The sequence below is a fragment of the Lonchura striata genome, chromosome 27 (genome assembly GCF_050655825.1).
Source record: "Lonchura striata isolate lonStrDom1 chromosome 27, ASM5065582v1, whole genome shotgun sequence".
NCBI lineage: Eukaryota > Metazoa > Chordata > Aves > Passeriformes > Estrildidae > Lonchura > Lonchura striata.
In genome coordinates this window covers 4,726,410-4,747,505 of record NC_140729.1, presented here as the reverse complement: position 1 = coordinate 4,747,505, position 21,096 = coordinate 4,726,410, and positions in this window count along the sequence as shown.

Below are 21,096 nucleotides of genomic sequence, written 5' to 3'. Positions count from 1 at the left end.
AGTAGTTTATAAAAATAAACCTCCGTAACAGCACAACATACTCCAGCTCTTTGCTGAGTACAAAAAAGGATGCTCCTTGTGTTTCTATTTGTAGATAAGTCTCTCAGAGTTTTATTGTATGAAACAAGTTTGACGGTCTTCCAATTCAAATTTTCTTGATTAGCTGCCTGAAAATACCATAGTACTGCATGACAAATTAGCATTTACTTATTTAGAATTTTCTTGATTCTTGAGTTTCTCTACAACATAGTGATATACTAAGCTCAACAGTCAGCTGTGTTTTACACCCTGTATTTTCTACCACTACAATTAATTAATCCATCTGGGCATAGGTGGACTTCTCTAAGTAAAGGAACTGAGTGTTGAAATTTCACTCTAATCCATGGATTGTGCTCCAGTGCATTATATATACTATACCTTTATTTAAACACTCTTATGACCTATTGCTTAGAAGAAATAAACATTTCACTCAACACGCTTCATGCCAAAGGAATTTATAGGCAATTCATTCGACTGCTTTGGTTCCTTGACTATGGCATTTCATTTGACATATATTTAAATCATCTCAAATTATTAGAAAGAACTTTAATTGCATGCTTCATCTTTGCAACAATGTGGTTCTGTTAGAGGGAAAATGCCGCGGGAGACAAGACTCATGATATCATGATCATCAAGTCTCAGTTTATTGTGACAGATTACACAGTTTATATATGTTCGTTAATTAGCTCATACATATTGCAAAAGCCAAGCTCATGATTGGTTGCTATGTGACTTGTACTATTATCTTAAAAGTATCTTTATGATCGATACATGCCTGTCCAGCTGGCCTTGCAGTTAGAACAGCTTAGTACTCTTTTGTTCTTCTCTATCTACTTCTACATACCAAGCAGTTTCAATATCCTGTTTTCTGCACACTATCTACTCTTCAGGGCCATGCAAACTTTGCAGCAGTCACGTAGCCCTCCCTATTTGGATTAATTTTACAGTATCATGTCCCTTGTCGTTCAACCATTCCTCTGTCAGGCTCTCTTCATCTCTCCCGTTTTCCTTTTGTACAAGAAGGTGTGCATTCAGCATTTTCTGCAAAAGCTGCTGCATCAAGCCTTGCAAGCAAGTAAACACACAGGGCAAAACAAGCAAAAGTATCACAATTATGCTTAGAACTATTATGCCGTATTTGATAATGTCTCTTAACTATGGTCCGATCCCCAATCCTTTTAGCTATCTTTTTAAACCTAATCTATCCTCTACCTTTAACTGTTGAGTTAGCTCGGTCAATTTTCGTATTTGCTTATGGATAGATGTAGCGTGATCAGATAAGTTCATACAGCACATTCTTTCAAATTCTTCACAACTATGACCTTGGGCTAGAAGAAGTAAATTAGTGGCAGCTGCTCTGTTTTGCAGAACTGCATGACAGATACTACCTATATTTGTGGCAAGCTCACTTAACATTTTAGATGAAATATTAATTTATTTTTCTGTCCAGTAGGCTAGGATTTTTAATTGTGTGAGAGCTTGCACTGAAGCAACTCGTGGGGTGAAAAATGAGGTTAGTATTACAGAAGTGCACCCCACTTCATATTTCTCATGGTTTTGATTGTTCTGTTTAACATGAAAGGAACAAACTTAATTCTAAATACAAACTATATTTATGATAAACTTAATGTTATGCTTTTGATTATTTAATTGATTGTCCCTCTTTTTCTTTTGCCATTGAAAAGCAATGGTAAAATGAACAGAAAAATCACAGGCATTACTAAAACTCATTAAAACTTAGTAAAAAAAGTCTATAACATAATTAAAAACACACTTATGAAAAAACCTAAAGTCTACAATTTTCTGTGGGTGAAACACAAATCTTTGCACAATCCACTTTTGCTGTGCATCCTCTGATTTACTTGTGGAGAGATTAGTGTTCTCTTGAAATTGATAAGTTTAACATTCTTCAATGAAATCTATCCAGATTCTGCACCTGCTAAAACACAAACAAACTCAACACTCCCCACAGGGACTGGAGGGTCCTCTCTCAATTCTGTTTCCTAAAATTTGCATGAAGAAATGGAAATATCAACATCTTTATAATAAACATGAAAAAACATCAAGAACAAAACAATGCATATAGTAAAGAAACTAACAACAAATAAAAATCAATCAGATAATACACAATTAATATTACATATAAAATCACAGTTACCAAGTGCTACACTATCAAATTGTCATCCCAGAGTCTGCAGCAGCTGATAAACCTTAAAACAACAGAGATTTGGATAAAACATGTCCGGATCATGTCTCTCCAAAACTCCCTTTGAGGCTCAGCTGCCCTACATGGTCAAATTGTCAAGCCAAAAGGACTTGAATACTTTTTGATGCAGAAAACACCTGGGTCAATCACACCATCCACGTAGAGCCAGAGCTTGGCCAGAGCTCAAACTCTAATTGGAGGATATGTTTTAACACATTATAAAACAAAAGTCCTAGAAATAACAGTTATAAGTAAAAAACCTTATTATTAAAACTTTATCAAACTATCAAATAATTGAACCTGTCTAAAATCTCTTTCAAGACAAAAATTCTCTAAATACAACAAACCCTTTCTTCAGAAATCTGAAAATTTGAAGTCTGAAATCTTGAACTAAAATTTGGACAATGAATTTTTAAAGGAAGATGAATTGCAGCTGCATAAAATATTGGATAAAGAAAACACATGAGTAGTTAAAAAATCAAAAACACAGGATCCTGAAAAAATATCTTGTAATCAATCACCTAAAGAGACAATAAAACATATGAAAACTGACTGTAAATACTATAACAACACCTTAATACCTTAATACCTTAATAATAATTCTTATCACAAAAATCAGACAACTCGCATTTTATGATCAACCTATTAACAAGAAATGTTTAAAATAGTTTAAGACAATCCTTTTAAAGCACTCATATAACATTAGTAACAATCACTACTTATCATTACTTACAAAAACTTAACAATCACTATTTATCGTATTATCTATAAAACTTAAAAATTACTATTACTTATATTATTATCTATAAAAACCCAAAGACGGAGATTACAAACTCAATACTAAAATTCCATCAGATGACATTTTCTTAACTCTTTGTTTTCAGAGACATTTTTGGTAATTAAATAATTACTAAAATTTCTATCTTTATACAGTGATTTTTATCTATATCATATTTGAAATAACATTGATTCACATAATGTTCATCCTTCTTGGTATCTTGGAAAACACTCGGTATTGCTGTACTTTTTCATTACGTCTCTGACTCTTGTAAGAAATTGGGAAGATGCTGTTGAAATTTTTGCTGTAGTGTTGCGATCCCGCCACCGGTGGCGCTGCTGCTCTCGGCGTTGTCGCTGCCATGGCAACCAGGACTGTGCCGCCATCTCCGCCGCCATTGCTGGGCGCTGCGGGGAGATGAGGGGCGGCGCCGCCTCGCTCCCGTCCTTGTTGCGCCACCTTGTGGATGGGAGAAGAGACACCCCCGCCACGGCCGCGCCCCGCCTGCTCCGGCTCCAGCGCGGCTGAGCCCCAGGAACGCCCCTCTCCCCCCTTGCGCTGCTGCTCGGCAGCAAGGAGCCTTCCGTCTCTCGGCTGATGTCCGCTCCGCCCCGGGCTCGCCTCCGGCTCGGTGCTGGCCGGCCCCGCTCTGTCTGGCCCCGCGCCCGCTCCGTTCTACCTGATTCCCGTTCACAAAAAGTGAATTTGGGATCCCAGTCCCGTTGCCATAAAGCAATTTGGATCTCAATTTCCAGCACCTCAATGCTACTAGTGTCTATGGGAGGTACAGGCATTTCAGAAGCAGAGATGGGAATGGGAAAATTTGTGAGAACCGGAGGGTTTGGCTCACTGGAGAGAAGCGAGGGTTTACATTCCTTATTTTTCTCCAGAGCTGTCCGTATCACTTCCACCGCCCTCTTTTCTGCCTGACACATTAACAATTCGTTATCAACCACTCTCCAAAGTTTACTCATTTTCTTGCCCGGTTTATCCTCATCTAACACTAATTCCCACAACTTATCCCTATATCTTCTCCATTTTGAAAGTTTATGAACACTATGGGGGTTAACGAAAAAGCCGTAAGACTCAGCATGATGCAATAGCGAAGGGAGATCCTTATCTAAGTCAATCCCCCTAATCTGCCTTTTTCTAAGAGAAGCACTAAATAAATCATATGCTGCTTGCCTTTCCATGATTACGTCCGTACCGTTGCTGGCTCCTTCAGGCTTCGGCAGCACGTATCGGCTGAGCCCGCTTCTACGGTCACTCAGGGCGCGGAGCAGAGCGTTTCGCCTCTTCTCTTTATTTTCGCCGTCCTTCCAGCCGCAGGACCCGCACTCCAACGCAGCACCCCTCTCGCCTTAGGCTCGGATCAGGTCCCTGCTTTCGGGCGCCAGTTGTTAGAGGGAAAATGCCGCGGGAGACAAGACTCATGATATCATGATCATCAAGTCTCAGTTTATTGTGACAGATTACACAGTTTATATATGTTCGTTAATTAGCTCATACATATTGCAAAAGCCAAGCTCATGATTGGTTGCTATGTGACTTGTACTATTATCTTAAAAGTATCTTTATGATCGATACATGCCTGTCCAGCTGGCCTTGCAGTTAGAACAGCTTAGTACTCTTTTGTTCTTCTCTATCTACTTCTACATACCAAGCAGTTTCAATATCCTGTTTTCTGCACACTATCTACTCTTCAGGGCCATGCAAACTTTGCAGAAGTCACGTAGCCCTCCCTATTTGGATTAATTTTACAGTATCATGTCCCTTGTCGTTCAACCATTCCTCTGTCAGGCTCTCTTCATGGTTCCTACAGTCAAACCTATTTTGCACTAAACCCCACGAAAAGCCAAGATATTTTCTAGATTCTTAGTGAAAAATAGCCCACACAGGAACCTGGAAAACACACATTTCAGCATCGTAAAAACCTGACAGCAAACTCAGGAGTATCAGAATTAGTCTAGGCACAGCAATCAAAATGGAGACTTCCCCTAGAGGCATCTTCCATGCTCTGTAAAGATCTCGTTACACAGAACTGCCTGGAATGAACACTCCAAAGAATGAAAAGCATTCCATACCCAGGGCTGGCTTCAGAGCTATGACAATCAGCCTCAGCATGTGGTATTTTGCAAGATGGGTCTCAAAACCACAAATCACTGCAGCATCAATAGGCACAAATACATTTTTCCTCTTTAAAAATATCTACCTAAAAGTTAATTCATTTTTCACACAAAATGTGAAAAATGCTAAGAGCTAAATAAAGGGCTAATAAAGAGCTAAATAAACCCAACTGATGCTTGCCATAGGGTCAAAACAGAAGATAAAACAGAAGTGTAACATGATCTGGCATATCCCTATTAACTTGTAGAATAAACCTATTGTGGTTCACAGCCTAACACTACATAAAGCTTCTGTAATCCAGATTGTACCATTCAAAGCACTAGTTGCTTTCAGAAAGCATCTGCAGTTTAACATTTTACACGACCCTAGCGAATAGGTCAGAAAATCCATCAGTATCCTGACCGGGCCATAGGTGATAGCTGACGGCCACACAGATTTCTCCTCCTGTCAAACCTGAGCGATGCTCTTTCGCGGGGTAGCGTAGGTACTGTAGCAGGGAAAAACTCTACTCTGGTGCTGCCCGAGCACAGACAGAACCGCGCATCCCTGCTGGGCACCGCGGGCCGGACTCTGCCCCAGAGCCCCACGTCAGGGGCGGCCCCGGGCTCAGCCGGGCAACCCTCGGCCGGCCCGGGGCCCGCCCGACACCCCACGGGCAAGGGCTGTCCCGCCCCAGGGAGAGCTTCGTGTGAGCTCCACCGAGCCGCTGATTCTGCCGGAGGCGACACCCGAGGGCCCAGACCGCCTCACGGCCGCGTCCGGAGGAGGCTGCGCTCCGCACGGAGCGGACAGCGGCGGCCCTGCCCGAGCTGCTCGCCGAGCCGCGAGGCCGCCCTCAGCAGCGAGCACATTCCCGCACCACTGCGAGGGTGGTGGAGGGCCGTACGTGTCTGGCAGGGCGGCTCGGAGGCGCTGGTGTTCCCCTGGCCGCTGCAGACCCTCACGCTGAAGTTTCCTTCTCTCGTGCCCTCAGGGCTCCCAGAGCCGCCCTGGGCTCTGGTGGAGCAGGCCGGGGCTGCTCCATCCCGGGGCACTGGGCAAAGCCATTCCTTGGTGTGGGTTTGATGTTCCCCACACAGACAGCGCCGGGCTGTTTTGGGGGCTGTTTTGGGGAATTGGGGCTGTTCTGAAGACTCGGCTGCAGCCCTGCTCAGAGGGACCGGGAGAGGCCCAGCAGCACGGAGCCAGCCTGTCTGGAGCACTGGGGCACCGAGCAGGACGCAAAACCTGCTACAGAGAGGTGCCACTGGCCACAGCAGCAAATGAGGAAATCTTCCTCTGGCTGCAGGTCAGGGAGCAGCGGGTGTGATCAGCGGCGTTCCATGCCCCTGTAAGGTGGAGGTGGAGATTGGAAGAGCCTCTGGAGGGACTGGCTGGACGCTGCAGTGGTCAGTGTGACACGGAGCTGTGGCCGGCCTGGTCAGTGCAGGTCACTCTGGCCCCTCTGTTTGGAGGCACAGGTCACCTCGGGGCTGGAGCCCAGCTGGAGTCAGGAGAGGCTGCGCTCAGCAGTGCCTCTGGAGTTGATAATCTCTCTCTGATTCCCGTGTGGTTCATGTGCCACTTCCCAAACAGCACGGAGAAGCCCACCTCTGCCTTTAGTGTGCTTTGAGAAAGCCCAGCTCAAACCTGCTTAGTTTTCTAGTGAGGGAATTTGTCTTTCTCCACAGGCTGCAGAACCCAGGAGTAGGTTGCCAAGTGTGGACAGTTGGATGTTTTCCTTTCACTGACCACTGGGGCTTTGGGGTCCTGTGTAAATCCATGGGGCAGAGGGATGCTGGGATCAGGTGGCAGTGCTGGCTGCTGGAACGTGCCAGGATCCTTGTCTGCAAGCTGCAGTTGAGTGCATTCTGTAATTCCTGAACCAGAGGTGCTCACCTGCCTCTCCCATCGAGTGGGTTTGTTTTTTGGGGTCCTGTATTTCTTTCTTGTTGTCTTCCACAAATCCAGGGAAAAACACGCATTTTATTTCAGTTCTTCTCCTCACCTAATCCTCTAGCTGCTCATCTAGAGGTCTCTTGCAGCCCCTGATACTGAAGGAGTCTTTTCAGGGTTACCTAGGGGCTCTGTGGGGTGAGAGCTCATGGATGAAGTGCTGCTTGTGGCCAGGGAGCAATGGAATGGCAAGCAGCTGGCTCTCTGGGTAGAGAGGTCTCATTTCTAGCTAAGGGAACCTATTTCTGGCTCTGATCCACAAACTGGGTCAGGTCCAGGCAGTTCTCTCTGGACTGCCCACACTGGTAAATGCAGCTGCCTCAACTTCTAATTTTTCTTTTTTTCAGACTCCATTGATGATGTGTCTTATGACCTCCTGGAATGCCATGGCAAAAGGAACCTTCTTTTCAGCTGCAGGGGTGGCACCTTCATCATGTGCTGCCCTTCTGGAGCAGGAGCTGCTGGCACATCAGCCATTGATCTGAGGGAATGAAGCAGGGTGCACAGGAGAGCATTTCTCAGAGCCAGAGGCCATGGAACAGGGTGGATGCAAGCTTGGGGAGTTCACCTCATATTAAAATCCTCTGTGGCCTATGGGGAAACAGCAAATCTCTCTCTGCAAAGCCTAAGACTGGAATATGCCAGCACCCATCATGCCAATATGTCCCTGTCTTGTTTCCAGACAAACCTCCTGTTAAACCTGCCAGAGTTGCCAAGATGACCAGAAAAGTGAGGGCCTTTCAGACAAATCCTCTTCCCCTTGAAGACCTCTCTGAGCTCCCCAGCTCCTTCTGATCTCTGCCCCATCCTTGGCTTTCCACCCCTCTCCCTGCCTCAGGAGCCATTGCTGGGAAGGATTTACCAGCTTTGGGAACTGGGAGCTTCAAGATTGAAGACTTCCAGCAGGAGCCCCAGTTCCCAGATGTACCCAGTACATCTGTAAATCTCCCCCACAACTGTTATTTGCTAAATGGAGCAGTCCCAGCAGTGCTGTATTTCATCCCAGCATTTATTTAGCTTTATTTTTTGTGCTGTACAATGTGGCTGCTTCAGTGAGGCCGTGGTCCCCCCACCTTCCCCTGCCTGGCCTGGCTGTCCCCAGGGCACCTTGCTGAACTCTCCCATGGTGCTGCTTACTCCTGGGCTTGTGTCACATGTCCTTTCTAGAGGATGATTTTATTCAGCAAACTCCTGGTGCAGGACAGCAAAGCTGCAGAGATGAGCACAGACGCCAACAGAGAACCTGGGTGTGCTGAGGCAGGACATGGAACTGATGCAGGCCAAAACTGCCCCAGGGTCACCCCATTCCAGTCAGGAGTGTGGTATCAGGGCTACCAAACCGTGAAGTGTGGTAGCCCCTCTGTGCATCCCTGTGGGATGAGGAGGACAAGGCAGGGGAGTGTGTGAATGGGGAGGGAAGAGCTTCCAGGTGTTCTGGATGAGGTGTGGTAGAGCCAGGGCAGCCTTCCTGTGCACCTCAGGTGAAGTGCTGAGGGAGTGACCTTCACACAAAGCCTTGGGTTTTCCCACTGCATTCCCCAGGTGCAGCAGAATGTCAGAGAAGGAATCAAAGCACGGAGGATTTCCAGTGAAGGAGATACTGGGAGGAGTTGGACATGTGTTCTTCCATTCCATAAAACAAGGAAAACCAGGGGCCAGAGAGAGGGATAAGGAGTTTCCAACGTCTGCCAATCCCTGGTGACTGCCCTCCCTGCCCTGCCAGACCCTCTGGCACAGATTCCAAAGCTGTGGGGCAGATCATGAGGGTGAATGTCCTGGTTCTGGCCAGGATGGGGTAAATTTTTGCCATAACCAGGACAGGGCATGGCCAGGACGTGGAGGTTGTTCTGAACCACTCCACAACATTTTCCAGGGACGGGGGAAGAAATCTCCGCTGGATAACATGCATGACAGCCTGGTTGGGTACTGCCAGGCTCTATGGGGTGGATGGTTGCATGTGAATTGTCCCAGTCCATTATTAATATTGTTGCGGTTACTGCTCATTTTCTTGTTTCATTGCTGTTTCCATTATATTGTTCTTGTCTCAACCCACAGTCTTTAACTTTTGTGCTTCCAGTTCTATTCTCAAGCCCACCAGAGAAGGGAGGGGAGAGGGAGAAGGGAGTGAGGAGCAGTGGTTTGCAGTGTTCCAGTGGAAACACCAGACTGGGGAATGCCATTCCCAAACCACAAAAGTGAGTGCATGAGCACTCTCCATCTCAGTCCCTTGTTTTCTGCAGCCATGACCTCCAGCACCAGTCTCCAAAGCAAGAGGCAGCACTGAGGCATTTGCAGTACTCACCCTGCTCCAGACATGGAGAATGTATAAACAGACTCAGAAGGGCTTCCTCATGGCATTGAAACTCCTGTCAGCTTCTCGCACTCTGCCATGGTCAGCAATTCCTCTTGCAACACTCAGGAGTTTCCAGGTTTGTTCCATCAGCTAAGGCTTATGTGCCTTGAAGCATCCCCCCAAGTAGTTTGCACATGGCATTGTTCCTTCCTGTCCTCTTTCTAGCTTTGATGTGCTAGTTTTCTCCATCGTGTGGTGGCTCTGAGCACCCTCTCTGACCAAACACTGCCTTTGGAGTGACTTTCCCTCTGTGCCAGATTTGTCTGCCCATGGTGTCGTTTTGCATGTGCGAGGCAAGGGACCCCTTTTGCCTTTCACAACCTTCAAGGTCCCTTCCAGCCCAAACCATTCTGTGGTTCTGTGAGGCTGTGGCCTTTCCCTGCCCTCTGAGGACACTGTGCCCAGAACCTGGAACCACCCACTCTGTGACATCAGCCCCAGGTGCCATGGACAGTGCAGTTGCTGCAGCACTCGTCAGAGACTGCACTGGAAGAGACAAGCTTTTGTCTCTTTCAGCTGACAGATGCTGCTGACAGCGATGAATCTTCTGTACCTGTACCTCTTCATCCTGCTGGCTGTGTACAGACCTGCACATGGTACCTGGGGCAACTGCAGGTATGGCCCCAGGCTCTAGGAGGGTGCTTGTCCCCCATTGCCACACCCCAAACCCCATGTGGGAGCCTCCTTGCCAGCACCCAGGTACTGGAACAGAAGGGCAGTAATGATTTTGTGCTTCCAGAGGGACCTGTGGGCTCCGGCCCATGGCTTCTGACTACAACTCCATAGATGCTGACTACCGAATTGTGACTGGCACAGGTGCCCTGCCAGGGGCCTGGCCCTGGATTGTCAGCATCCAGGACCCCAGGAAAATAGGCACCGGCCATACATGTGGAGGGTCCCTCATCAGCCCACAGTGGGTCCTCACAGCAGCCCATTGCTTCCTCCAGGCCAGGTAAGGAGGAGCAGGGAATGAGGGTATCCTCACCACACAAACAGTTGCCCAGCCTGCAGCACCTCAATACTACGGGGCCCAACTGAGGGACTGCTCAGAAGGCTGGGCTCGTGCCACTGCTGCCCAGCAGCCTCCAGTGTGGCATTCCTGGAGCCTAAGGCATGCTAGGGCAGTCACACTCCTCATTGCCCTGCTTTCCTCTCTGCCTTGAGAAGCAGAAGGAAGGGAAGTGCTGAGCTGCCACAGTGATGCCTTTTCAGGACTACCTAAAAACAGGCCAGACAAGGAATAAAAAGTGATTATATTTATTGAAGGGCCTCCAGGTCCATTTTAGGCAAAACAAAAGACCCCCCCAAGTGCTACAACCCAAAATTGACCACGGGTCAAAGGTTTTCACACCTATAAATTTGGTCCATTTGCATATTTAGGGTTAATCTTCTAATTACAGCTTCAGGTAATGAAGTCATTTACCCCCAGTTTGCTCCCCTCAACTCACTTTTGTTTCCATCTCTCGAGGCCTGAGGCAGTGAGGTATCCTTGATTGCCAGGCCTGGAGAGGAATTTTTGTGACCAGAATGGGAAAGCAGCAGCAGCTCACACTGTGTGCAGAATTTAGTTATACAGTAAAAAACTGCAGGATTACAAATGGATGAAAAATACAAAAGCTAAAATCCTAAGGCATCAACAGCACACGGCTCTGCTCTTCCTCAGACCCCTCTCTGCCTTGCAGGAATGTCACCATGTGGCGTGTGCTGATCGGGGCCACCAAGCTGACCCATCTGGGCCCTGAAACTCAGGTGCGCCACATCAAGCGGCTCCTGGCCCACCAGGAGTACACGGCTGATTCCCAGCAGAACGACATCGCCCTGCTGGAGCTGGACAAGCCCGTGGAGTGCAGTGACTACGTCCAGCTTGCCTGCGTGCCCAACGCCTCGCTCACAGTGTCAGAGCTGAAAACCTGCTACATTGCTGGCTGGGGTTCTGCCACTGCAAAAGGTGAGTTCCCAAAAAGGGCCCTGAGGGTGAGCTGGGCACACCAGCAAGATGGGTTTGGCTTCCTGACAGCACAAACCAAAGTCAGGCTGTAGGATGTATGCCTCTGGAGAGCTGGGCCTGGCCTGCTCCCCAAAGGCAGACAGAAAGGACACAGCGCTTCAACAACTGCTCCAGAGGCAAAGCCAAGCCCTAGGGAATGAGTTCACCCCCAGACAGGGGAGTGGAACTGGCAAAGAGCTGCTGGGTGCCCATTCCTTCCTGTGCTTGCAGCTCAGGGTCCGAGTGATGTCCTGCAGGAAGCCAAGGTCCGTCTCCTGGATATCCGGCTGGTTAACAGCAGCCGTCGGTACGCTGGGGCCATCCACACCCACAACCTGTGTGCTGGCTACCCACGGGGTGGCATGGACACCTGCCAGGTATGAGTGCTGGGAGCTAGCAGCGAAGGTACCCCGTCACCATGGGCTTTGTCTGGCAAACCACTTTTCCTCCACTGCTGGAGTTTCCTTGCCAAGTGACCGTGTTCCCCAGGCCTGCCCCTCTGCCCAGAAAGCCCATCCAGTGTTCTCAGCAGCCCACAGATCCAGATTCTGGATGATCTATGCTCTGCCCATCCAGGATCACTGTGCAGATACAAAAGGGGGCCTTCACAGACACCCACCCTGTTCCCAGCTAAGGTTCTTGAGACTCCAGCACCTGAGCAAAGCCTTTTTGTACCATGAATACAGCTGTGGCAGGGGCTGCAAGAGAGAAACAGGCCTCTAGTGCTGACAGCAGCCACCCAACAGCACCCTAATCCTCTTTCCTCTGTTGCAGGGTGACAGTGGAGGGCCTCTGGTGTGCAAAGATAACCATGCTGGCTACTTTTGGCTTGTTGGAGTGACCAGCTGGGGAAAAGGCTGTGTCAGAACAAAACGCCCGGGAGTCTACACCTCCACTCAGTACTTCTACAACTGGATCCTGATTCAGATGGGCATGCGTCCACCTGGAACAGACACTCTAGCACCAGAGACAACCTACATCTCAACCCCTCTTGAGCAGCCAGAGCCAACACTGACAGAGTCAAACTGCTCTACTCCCACTCCATATCCTGAGTCAGCTGAAACAGCCACTCCAGCACCAGAGCCAACCTTCAGCTCAACCCCTTTTGAGCAGCCAGAGTCAGCACCAACAGAGTCAGGCTGCTCTACTCCCACTCCATGTCCAGAGTCAGCTGAAACAGCCACTCCAGCACCAGAGCCAACCTTCAGCTCAACCCCTTTTGAGCAGCCAGAGCCAACACCAACAGAGTCAGGCTGCTCCACTCCCACTCCATGTCCAGAGTCAGCTGAAACAGCCACTCCAGCACCAGAGCCAACCTTCAGCTCAACCCCTTTTGAGCAGCCAGAGCCAACACCAACAGAGTCAGGCTGCTCTACTCCCACTCCATGTCCAGAGTCAGCTGAAACAGCTACTCCAGCACCAGAGCCAACCTTCAGCTCAACCTCTTTTGAGCAGCCAGAGCCAACACCAACAGAGTCAGGCTGCTCTACTCCCACTCCATGTCCAGAGTCAGCTGAAACAGCCACTCCAGCACCAGAGCCAACCTTCAGCTCAACCTCTTTTGAGCAGCCAGAGCCAACACCAACAGAGTCAGGCTGCTCTACTCCCACTCCATATCCTGAGTCAGCTGAAACAGCTACTCCAAGACCAGAGCCAACCTTCAGCTCAGCCCCCTTGGAGCAGCCAGAGTCAGCACCAACAGAGTCAGGCTGCTGTACTCCCACTCCTGATCACTCAACTGCAACAGCCACACCAGAGCCAGAGTCGACCTCAAACCCCTCTGAGGAGCCAATGTCAATGCAACCTCTCTTGCCTGCTCCACATCCATACCAGATAGTGGTGAAATTCTTAACTCGGGTGCACCAGATACTGCTGGGCCTCATGAGAAAAAAGACATGGGCAGCAGGATGAACAGGATCCACTGCAGGCTGCAGTGGACCATGACCATTACATACTGGGGCAGTGCCTGCTCGTCCAAAGGCAGCCTCAGGTCAAAGGCGTCCTCTGTCCTGCCAATCTTCCTCCTCTGCATGCACAAATGCTGAAATTTATTTAGTTGTGTAAATAAAGTTGCCTGTTACCACTGTTAGCATGTGTTTGTAGTCCAGTCCAGTCTCCTGTGCAAGGCAAGGACTCCCAAGCCAGGCACCAGCAAAACAAAGCTCTGATGGGAGAAGGGACACAGGTCACAGGGGGCTACAGCTCTTGAGGACAGCAGTTGGGAACACTGTTTTATGCTGCCCAGCAGTGGAATCCCTGGGTGCGGGACTTGAAACTCAACTCTCATGACTCAGGGAACACCGTTCTAGAAAGTCTCAAGGCTGAAGATTGGCCAGACACAGGCTGAGGAGGAGTTCCACAGCCAGAAGTTCCACAGCCAGGAGCAAGGATTTCTGAGCAGTGGGCAGACCAGAAGAGCTTTGTGCCACCCCCAGTGTTGTGATAGATGAACTGTCCACAGCTCCCCTGCAGACACTGCTGGCACTCAGACTGACTCCACATCTGTCAAAGACATAAGGAATATTTTGGCAAAGTGCCTCATGTTCCCCTACTGAGCATCCTTACCACCCTCTCTGAGGAAGCCACATCCCTGTGCTAAGGCTGGAAAGCAAACACCCAAACCCAAACCCTTTACTTCTTCCCTAGCACACCCACCCCAAAGAAACTCAGAACCAAAATTAAAACAAAACACCCCCACCAAATAACACCCCCAAAAAAACCCACCTCCACATTAAAAAATTAAAACTGGACTATTGAATTAATTTCCCATACATTCATAAACTAGATTATCTCTGTGAAGAGGCATCATCTGGCTTTTGCATAACCAATACTTGGCAACTAAAGTTATATTAGGGGATTTTATTATAGGTTGGGTGTTAGGTTTTCTATCCCATATGCAATGGAATGTGAGGTTTTCTATCCCATATGTGAGGGTTTCTGTCCCATATTCAATGGCATGTGAGGTTTTCTATCCCATATATGAAGTTTTCTATCCCATACTCAATGGGATATTAGGTTTTCTATCCCATCTGCATATTTTCCCCATTCCCTGGAGCCTCTTGCACTTTTTGGAACCTCTGCCAGCAACATTCTACTCCTTGATCTCGGTTTTAATATGTTCAACATATTAATTGTCAAACATTATTAGTGTTTGTTCTTAAGCACACATATGCTTTGGTCAGTACAGAATTCTTAAAAAAAAGGTTTGGCAAAGTAAATGGTTGATAAATCAAGGGAACAGAGAAAAAGTAAACTGTAAGGAGAATGTACATAAATAAATACAAACTTTTACCTTCATCAGGTAGCTGAGACTTCTTTCACTGAAGACATCCCTAAGGAATCCCATTTCCTCTTTATGATTTGAATCAGGTCTTAGCTGAGATGTCAAAAGGGCCAAAGTTTCATGCAACCCTAAATTTAGATTCAGGACAGAACAAAAACATTCTACACAGCATTTCTCACAGGACCTTCTACTGCAGTCTTAACAGTCACTACATTTATTTGGGTATCACATTGATGATCATCACATTTGCAGAGACTTGTGATTATCTCGTGTTTATCCACAGCTCATTTTGCAACACTCCCCTCATAAGTGTCAAGCACACCATCATATTAAGGCAAAATCTAACAAAGCAATATATATTTCTTAAGAAATTATCTTTCACATTTAACACTTCATGTTTATTACTCCTTGTTTCCAGAACCCTTTGTTTCCCCTCTTACAAATTTGAAATTTTAGTACCACAGCAGACTCTCAAACTGATTGAATGACCTTTTTTTGCACAGGTAGCAGCTCTACCTCCCCAGCAGCTTTGCTTACAAGTGTTATCCTGCCCCTTCCACTCTGAGGCACCTATAAAAAGCCAGGCCTGACCAGAGGAAGAAAGGATAAAGTGTAGATTTCCATTGTGGTGGAATCAAAGCTTGTGGCTAGTTTTCTAAAAAAATATTTAAATATCCCAATTTTGCAACACACAGAGCCAGACAAAGGCCAGATTTTTCCCGGTGAACCATGTCTGGGAACACAGGACCAAAACAAAACAGGAAATATAAAAAGGTGGAGGGGGTTCAAATCTATTCCTGTGGCTATTCTCTCCACGAACCTTAGAGTGGATTTTGATCCAGGAGACTCAAACTCACTCCTGCTTTAATCCTAAGCATCATTTATTATCTGTGACTTCTCCTGGGCAGCATACTGGAGAAGCTAGTAAAGTAGCCTTGAACAAAGACACTTATTTTAAGTTAAAAGGAAGGATATTTACAATGTTTATCAACCCCTGTTCAGAAAATATTAAGAAATGACACAGCAAGCAGCAGAGATATATGGGCTGATCTTTAGTAAGCACATGTAGAAGGCACTGTTACACTGAGGGGTCCAATTCTGCCTATCAGAATATATTCAGGTCTATCAGAATATATTCAGATCTATCAGAATATATTCAAGTCTATCAGAGTATATTCAGGTCTATCAGAGTATATTTGGGTGCTCTAGGGTTAGTAGGAAACTGATCCTGACAAACTTTATTAATTTTCACCTTTTACATTCCACCTTCCTTCTTGTAGGTAATTGCTCAGAAACTTCAGTTGAATTATCTTAATTCTATTACATTTTACTCCTATTTAAATTATTTTTATGTGTGAAACAGGTATGACAAGATTTCAGTCACTGCTCTGTTGAAAGCATGCAGCTGAATTACCTGAGTCTTCTGAAAGCACTGGCATGGCTTTGTTCTTACTCTTAGAGACAAATGTTCAACTTCAACCAAGAAGATTTTTCTTCTTTCTGGACTGTGGTTCAGAAGCACTCCTGAAATGAGCAAACATAATACCTAAGCTCAAATATGCAAGAAAAATGTCAGGCATGTAAAAATACCATTTTTTTTAGTTTTCAGTATAACCTGGATCGAGCAGAGTTCTGCAGTTATTCTGCTGTGCAAGTAACAATGTAAAATACTAGGTTATGTAATGAAATGTAAGTAAAATGAAAAAATACTAGGTTATATAATAACCATATTGTATCTTGGATAAAGCTGAGGCTGAAGAGAGTAGCTCTCAAGATAGGTCTAAATAACCATCTGAAAAAACAGAAGGGAAGGGATGTTTGAAAGCACTGGAAAACATCACGTGCAGAAACAGAGCATGCAGGAAGATGTCACACCACCAGATGTTCTGGGGCTTCCTAAAAGCTCATCTCAAAGAAATGTCCACATCCCTGGGATTCTGAGGAAACGAGGGTACACTTACATGCAGCTCCTTAAAGCTGGCAGGACTGGCACTCTACCAACCCTGGTCACAGGTACTAAGAATGTTATAAAAAATAAAGCTACTTCCACTGCCCAGAAATTGGTTTGGATATTTCTCTTGCAGATGACTCTTGTTACCGAGAGCAAATTACTCCAGAGAAATATTTTTATTTTTATTTTAAAGAAAATCAAAACTGAATCCATGTATGTAATTGCCAGTCCAAGAATAAACATGTTTCAGGGCACTTACAATCTTTTACATGCTTATAAAATTCATTGGAGTAGTTTATAAAAATAAACCTCCGTAACAGCACAACATACTCCAGCTCTTTGCTGAGTACAAAAAAGGATGCTCCTTGTGTTTCTATTTGTAGATAAGTCTCTCAGAGTTTTATTGTATGAAACAAGTTTGACGGTCTTCCAATTCAAATTTTCTTGATTAGCTGCCTGAAAATACCATAGTACTGCATGACAAATTAGCATTTACTTATTTAGAATTTTCTTGATTCTTGAGTTTCTCTACAACATAGTGATATACTAAGCTCAACAGTCAGCTGTGTTTTACACCCTGTATTTTCTACCACTACAATTAATTAATCCATCTGGGCATAGGTGGACTTCTCTAAGTAAAGGAACTGAGTGTTGAAATTTCACTCTAATCCATGGATTGTGCTCCAGTGCATTATATATACTATACCTTTATTTAAACACTCTTATGACCTATTGCTTAGAAGAAATAAACATTTCACTCAACACGCTTCATGCCAAAGGAATTTATAGGCAATTCATTCGACTGCTTTGGTTCCTTGACTATGGCATTTCATTTGACATATATTTAAATCATCTCAAATTATTAGAAAGAACTTTAATTGCATGCTTCATCTTTGCAACAATGTGGTTCCTACAGTCAAACCTATTTTGCACTAAACCCCACGAAAAGCCAAGATATTTTCTAGATTCTTAGTGAAAAATAGCCCACACAGGAACCTGGAAAACACACATTTCAGCATCGTAAAAACCTGACAGCAAACTCAGGAGTATCAGAATTAGTCTAGGCACAGCAATCAAAATGGAGACTTCCCCTAGAGGCATCTTCCATGCTCTGTAAAGATCTCGTTACACAGAACTGCCTGGAATGAACACTCCAAAGAATGAAAAGCATTCCATACCCAGGGCTGGCTTCAGAGCTATGACAATCAGCCTCAGCATGTGGTATTTTGCAAGATGGGTCTCAAAACCACAAATCACTGCAGCATCAATAGGCACAAATACATTTTTCCTCTTTAAAAATATCTACCTAAAAGTTAATTCATTTTTCACACAAAATGTGAAAAATGCTAAGAGCTAAATAAAGGGCTAATAAAGAGCTAAATAAACCCAACTGATGCTTGCCATAGGGTCAAAACAGAAGATAAAACAGAAGTGTAACATGATCTGGCATATCCCTATTAACTTGTAGAATAAACCTATTGTGGTTCACAGCCTAACACTGCATAAAGCTTCTGTAATCCAGATTGTACCATTCAAAGCACTAGTTGCTTTCAGAAAGCATCTGCAGTTTAACATTTTACACGACCCTAGCGAATAGGTCAGAAAATCCATCAGTATCCTGACCGGGCCATAGGTGATAGCTGACGGCCACACAGATTTCTCCTCCTGTCAAACCTGAGCGATGCTCTTTCGCGGGGTAGCGTAGGTACTGTAGCAGGGAAAAACTCTACTCTGGTGCTGCCCGAGCACAGACAGAACCGCGCATCCCTGCTGGGCACCGCGGGCCGGACTCTGCCCCAGAGCCCCACGTCAGGGGCGGCCCCGGGCTCAGCCGGGCAACCCTCGGCCGGCCCGGGGCCCGCCCGACACCCCACGGGCAAGGGCTGTCCGCCCCAGGGAGAGCTTCGTGTGAGCTCCACCGAGCCGCTGATTCTGCCGGAGGCGACACCCGAGGGCCCAGACCGCCTCACGGCCGCGTCCGGAGGAGGCTGCGCTCCGCACGGAGCGGACAGCGGCGGCCCTGCCCGAGCTGCTCGCCGAGCCGCGAGGCCGCCCTCAGCAGCGAGCACATTCCCGCACCACTGCGAGGGTGGTGGAGGGCCGTACGTGTCTGGCAGGGCGGCTCGGAGGCGCTGGTGTTCCCCTGGCCGCTGCAGACCCTCACGCTGAAGTTTCCTTCTCTCGTGCCCTCAGGGCTCCCAGAGCCGCCCTGGGCTCTGGTGGAGCAGGCCGGGGCTGCTCCATCCCGGGGCACTGGGCAAAGCCATTCCTTGGTGTGGGTTTGATGTTCCCCACACAGACAGCGCCGGGCTGTTTTGGGGGCTGTTTTGGGGAATTGGGGCTGTTCTGAAGACTCGGCTGCAGCCCTGCTCAGAGGGACCGGGAGAGGCCCAGCAGCACGGAGCCAGCCTGTCTGGAGCACTGGGGCACCGAGCAGGACGCAAAACCTGCTACAGAGAGGTGCCACTGGCCACAGCAGCAAATGAGGAAATCTTCCTCTGGCTGCAGGTCAGGGAGCAGCGGGTGTGATCAGCGGCGTTCCATGCCCCTGTAAGGTGGAGGTGGAGATTGGAAGAGCCTCTGGAGGGACTGGCTGGACGCTGCAGTGGTCAGTGTGACACGGAGCTGTGGCCGGCCTGGTCAGTGCAGGTCACTCTGGCCCCTCTGTTTGGAGGCACAGGTCACCTCGGGGCTGGAGCCCAGCTGGAGTCAGGAGAGGCTGCGCTCAGCAGTGCCTCTGGAGTTGATAATCTCTCTCTGATTCCCGTGTGGTTCATGTGCCACTTCCCAAACAGCACGGAGAAGCCCACCTCTGCCTTTAGTGTGCTTTGAGAAAGCCCAGCTCAAACCTGCTTAGTTTTCTAGTGAGGGAATTTGTCTTTCTCCACAGGCTGCAGAACCCAGGAGTAGGTTGCCAAGTGTGGACAGTTGGATGTTTTCCTTTCACTGACCACTGGGGCTTTGGGGTCCTGTGTAAATCCATGGGGCAGAGGGATGCTGGGATCAGGTGGCAGTGCTGGCTGCTGGAACGTGCCAGGATCCTTGTCTGCAAGCTGCAGTTGAGTGCATTCTGTAATTCCTGAACCAGAGGTGCTCACCTGCCTCTCCCATCGAGTGGGTTTGTTTTTTGGGGTCCTGTATTTCTTTCTTGTTGTCTTCCACAAATCCAGGGAAAAACACGCATTTTATTTCAGTTCTTCTCCTCACCTAATCCTCTAGCTGCTCATCTAGAGGTCTCTTGCAGCCCCTGATACTGAAGGAGTCTTTTCAGGGTTACCTAGGGGCTCTGTGGGGTGAGAGCTCATGGATGAAGTGCTGCTTGTGGCCAGGGAGCAATGGAATGGCAAGCAGCTGGCTCTCTGGGTAGAGAGGTCTCATTTCTAGCTAAGGGAACCTATTTCTGGCTCTGATCCACAAACTGGGTCAGGTCCAGGCAGTTCTCTCTGGACTGCCCACACTGGTAAATGCAGCTGCCTCAACTTCTAATTTTTCTTTTTTTCAGACTCCATTGATGATGTGTCTTATGACCTCCTGGAATGCCATGGCAAAAGGAACCTTCTTTTCAGCTGCAGGGGTGGCACCTTCATCATGTGCTGCCCTTCTGGAGCAGGAGCTGCTGGCACATCAGCCATTGATCTGAGGGAATGAAGCAGGGTGCACAGGAGAGCATTTCTCAGAGCCAGAGGCCATGGAACAGGGTGGATGCAAGCTTGGGGAGTTCACCTCATATTAAAATCCTCTGTGGCCTATGGGGAAACAGCAAATCTCTCTCTGCAAAGCCTAAGACTGGAATATGCCAGCACCTATCATGCCAATATGTCCCTGTCTTGTTTCCAGACAAACCTCCTGTTAAACCTGCCAGAGTTGCCAAGATGACCAGAAAAGTGAGGGCCTTTCAGACAAATCCTCTTCCCCTTGAAGACCTCTCTGAGCTCCCCAGCTCCTTCTGATCTCTGCCCCATCCTTGGCTTTCCACCCCTCTCCCTGCCTCAGGAGCCATTGCTGGGAAGGATTTACCAGCTTTGGGAACTGGGAGCTTCAAGATTGAAGACTTCCAGCAGGAGCCCCAGTTCCCAGATGTACCCAGTACATCTGTAAATCTCCCCCACAACTGTTATTTGCTAAATGGAGCAGTCCCAGCAGTGCTGTATTTCATCCCAGCATTTATTTAGCTTTATTTTTTGTGCTGTACAATGTGGCTGCTTCAGTGAGGCCGTGGTCCCCCCACCTTCCCCTGCCTGGCCTGGCTGTCCCCAGGGCACCTTGCTGAAGTCTCCCATGGTGCTGCTTACTCCTGGGCTTGTGTCACATGTCCTTTCTAGAGGATGATTTTATTCAGCAAACTCCTGGTGCAGGACAGCAAAGCTGCAGAGATGAGCACAGACGCCAACAGAGAACCTGGGTGTGCTGAGGCAGGACATGGAACTGATGCAGGCC